This window comes from Cavia porcellus, unplaced genomic scaffold (genome assembly GCF_034190915.1).
Source record: "Cavia porcellus strain 051 isolate PalLab524CR breed Dunkin Hartley unplaced genomic scaffold, mCavPor4.1 scaffold_2, whole genome shotgun sequence".
NCBI classification, from domain to species: Eukaryota; Metazoa; Chordata; class Mammalia; order Rodentia; family Caviidae; genus Cavia; species Cavia porcellus.
This window is the reverse complement of record NW_026947485.1, coordinates 140,016,504-140,020,875: the sequence shown is the minus strand read 5'-3', so window position 1 is coordinate 140,020,875 and position 4,372 is coordinate 140,016,504. Positions and strand designations below refer to the sequence as shown.

At 34.6% G+C, this 4,372-nt stretch overlaps 1 non-coding gene across 1 annotated transcript; it reads left to right on the top strand.

Annotated features, from left to right (window-relative positions):
- The first annotated feature begins 3,362 nt into the window (after positions 1 to 3,362).
- Positions 3,363 to 3,461, top strand: LOC111754525 (small nucleolar RNA U13). The gene has a single exon (XR_002789203.1). It is a non-coding gene; the product is annotated as a small nucleolar RNA U13 (small nucleolar RNA).
- The last annotated feature ends 911 nt before the right edge of the window (positions 3,462 to 4,372 follow it).

Sequence of the window (4,372 nt, the reverse complement as noted above, 5' to 3'; positions counted from 1 at the left end):
CCATAGCAAGGTAGGAAAAACAGGTACAATGGGTACCCCTAGTTTTCATAGTCAGACAATAAAAATATGACCATGTAACTTTTGTGGAAAACTGCAAGAGCAGGGTTGGTAATGGAGACATTGGAGGAGTATGGAAACTTAGACACACAAAATTTATTTTTTACCTTAAAGGTACAACTTTGCATAAACCTGCCCTGTACTTCAGTATTTTTGTTCTGTCTGGTTGCTTGGATTTAAGATTATGAAAGTGATCATTTACCTTTAATCGGAACTTATTTACCAGGACCTGAGTCAGAATCAAACCAACATCTGGTATAGAAAAGCATGAAATAGAGGAGTGAGTTCTGGGATTGCTTCTCTTCCAGTTCTTCTCATTTCTCTAAATTCTGCGAGGCTTTCCACCTTGGACTTCTGGAAACAGCTGTTCTTAACGAAATAACATCTTCCTGGGAAAACATTTTGAAGAGATAGAGGTGGAAGATGCCACAATTTCCATTGCAAATCATGGGTTTTAAGAAAATTAGATAAGACATATCTCTGAAGAGTACATGTGAGGGAAAGTGGCTGTAATATTACACAGAAGCTAGAAAATCTCACCTTTTCTGCTTCACTCATTAAAAGGGTATATGGTTTCTCCTTGCTGCAGTGCTGTATTTTCTCTGGAATATTAGCCATCAAATTAAAATCCTAGCTTTTCAGCAGGCTTTCCACATATTTTGATTGTGTAGGAGATTAAACCAGCTGCTTCATTAGTAGCCTGGTTTTAAGTGGAGTAGACTACTTTGGAGAATCAGAAATGGCTTTACTATTTTGCAAGTGAGAAAGTAAACAAGTCAAGGTAACTTTTTATTTTTCATTATACTGGTTTGTAAAGTTATACTGAAAATTTCTACAAAGACTGTGAAAGTGAGGTCCCTGCTACATTTGGGGAACAATTATAAAGAAATCCTTCCTGTGACAGGAAAATAGAGCAGAGATTGATTCTGGCAACACCTGTCCTTTGGCATGTGGCAAAATGATTTCAGTCATATTGGAAGTAAGATACTACAAACAGAGTGGTTTTGAATGGTCTAGCTCTCTAGCTCCAAAACGTTCATTCGAGCCCATTTGTAATACAGAAAAGACTTCTGGAAGCCCTTCCAATTTCCCTCTGCTTTTCATCAGGCAAATGTTGACAACTTGCTCAGACAACCTACCAATTTCTATTAGAAATTCTTTCAATTTTTTATTACTATATTACTTCTTAAATTTAAAAAATGTCTTCACATGCAAAAATTTGTTGTTTGGGACACTGGGCATTTGGACTTTAGACTTCTTTGACACTTCTTCTTAAACATGGAGGTTTCTTGAATTATTAAATGATATCTTTTACTACATAAAAATATGCACAACCGAAATTTTCCCAAGCAGTGAAACTTGAATGCTTATGTTAACTGTGATGGTTAATATAAAGAACCATTCTTAAAATACAAGCATCTGAACCAGTTAGAACATTTGAGAGGGAGAAATACAGCTAAACACTGGGGGTTGGCAGTTAGGAGAACAAATCTCCTCATTTTATGCAGTGCTATTCAGTTTACAGGTGTTTTAAAAGTCTTGCATTAAATAATTATAGAAGAACTCAGAAGTAATTAGATCAAGAAATATATAATTAGTAGTATGTGCTTTTAAAGGAGATTAATAGTGTCTTAAAGATGCCCATGTTCTAAGTCTCCAGAATCTGTGAGTATATTATCTTACATGGAAAAAGGGACACTGCAGAGGTCTTTGATAAAGGACTCTTAGATGAGATTCTCTCATTTTATATGTACAGAGCCAATCTAATAATATGAGTCCCTAAACGTAGGACCCTCACAAACTGGGTCAGAGAGAACTGTGACAATCCAAGAAGGGTCAAAGAGATGTGATGTGGCTTTGAAGATGAAAAAAGGAGCCCTGAGTCAAGGGGTGCATGTGGCCTCTGCAGCTTGTGCAGGAAGCAGATTCTCTCCCAAAACTTCCAGAAAGGCATTTGCAAAGTCTTAGAGGTACTCACTGACTTCTCTGTTAGAGTACTAAGCTCCAGAGCCATAAAGTAATAAACTCACACTGTGTAAGCAGGTAAATCGTTAGTAGTTTATAATAGTAGCAACAAGAAACAAACGCAGAAGGACTTTATCTTTGATAAATGTTGCTATAATGCAAATCTCTGATATATATTTCATAATCATCATGATGTGAAGTTCAAGAATATTGGCGGATGGCCACGTGCAAGTAATGGGTTTTTTAAAAAAATAAAATTATATATTCTGTTACATTTTCTGGTTCTAGGAATAATTCGTATTCAATATATATTCTGGAAAATTCATTTAAATGTAAATAAACATAAATATATATATATATATATATATATTCAAAATCTCAACACTGTCAACATGCTACTATAATACCATTTAAACTCTTCCTATGTGTGTGTGCATGTGTATACACACATGCACACACACATATAAATGCTCATAAAGCAACTGGGATTTTTTGTGTATATATAATAAGAACAATAAAAAATGCATTGTCCCTATTCTGATCTGAGAATGGTGGAACCTCTGAATTATAAAGCCTGCTTTTTCTTGAGCCCCTTGGTGGGTTTGTAAATACGCCCACGTACAGTCTATCTAGCTTCCAACACAGAATCTTGGCAGTTATCCTAGACACTTCTCTCACTTTTCATCTCCAATTGATCAACTTCTGCCTATGTATCTGTCTTAGGATATTAATTTTCCCAGCTTTATTCATCTGTGCTACTATTAACACTCTTATTGAAACCACTCTCACTGTTTACATAAACCATATCATTCGCCTCCTATATCACCTATTTTTTTCTCCCCCAAAACGGAACTCCCACTTGAATCCAGTGGCATCTTTTCAAAATAAAAGACCACATGTCATTCTAAGTAAATTTCAAAGATTTTCCATTGCCCTTAAGATAAGCCTAAATACCCTTTTTCCAAAAATGTTTTGCATTGTACAACTTCTTACTTCTCCAGTGTTTTCTGTATAAATGAATACTTTGAGGAAAATTTGAAAAAGTTTTGAGATTTTGCTCTACATCACTGTACACAGTGAAGAGATGATGTAAGAGAAAAATTCCATGAATTATTTTTATGAGATTTTAGCCAGAGATATCTCTCCTAAAAGTACAGTACAATATTGGTTATATTTCTCCTTTTTAATTAAATATTATTCAACATATATTATTCTGCTTCATGAGTTTTCCAGATGCAGGAAAGGAAAATAAAGGAGATATTGGAGGTTGATATGATCTAAAGGATTCACTACACAAGAGGGTAAATAATAATGGAATCTATAAATTTTTTAAAAATAAAATCAGGTTCATAAGCGTGATGATCGGATGCTCATGCTCCATGCATGACATGTGCCTCCTTTGAACCATGTTACGACATCGACATGTTACCCATCTGATGTGAAAAAAATAAAATAAAATAAAATCCTACAATGTTATGACTTCTATAGATATTGTGGTTTATGAAAAGCATTTTGCCCATCAATCCCTGCCTGCTAAAATGAAATTTAAAAACTCTAAAAAATTAGATATTCTCTGAGGTACACAAGAAGAGATATGTAGCACTAATCTCTGGTTTTGCAAAAGGGTAATTTGGGTATATACGTTTGTAGTTCCTAATAAGGGAAAAATCAAGAAAAAGTCAAGGAATTAAGGGAGATTGTAAGGCTTGTTCTCGAAAGCTTTATGGTGGTCTATAAGCTGTAAAAATAAAAGAAAACATTTATTGGGCACAGATGAATATTAAAAATATGAAGGCTTATGAGAAGAAATGAAGAACAATGTGGAGAAAACTGATTTAAGCACCTTCGTCTAATATGTCACACGTGCAGTGCTGAGTTAAATCCTGATAAGAATAGCATAGTGGGGCTTAGCCCAGTTGTGCTCTTTATGTTTTGAAAAGCAACCAGGTAGATGGCTTGCTGTCCTGTTTGCTCTTTAAGCACCATGCAGTCTCTTTCAAGAAATTCATCAGAATTATAGTTATCTGTCTAGTATCTGGGTGTATGTGTGTGGGGGCACTTGTGTGCACATGTGTGTATGCATGTGTGTATGTGTTTAATACTAAAATTTGTAAAAACTTGGTCTGGAATGTTTACTAGTGTATTTTACTGTCTAACACAGACACATTTAGTAGTTACTCAATGTTTTTAAGTCCACAAAAGCTAAGTAAAGGTAGAAAAAAGAGAGAGAAAGAAACTTAGTGAATAGTTAAAACAGGTTCAGTAAGAAATTGGAATTAAATTTCTTTTTCAAATATGATACTTCATGGTTGTATCCAATGCAATCACATGGACAATATCATGTTATGCT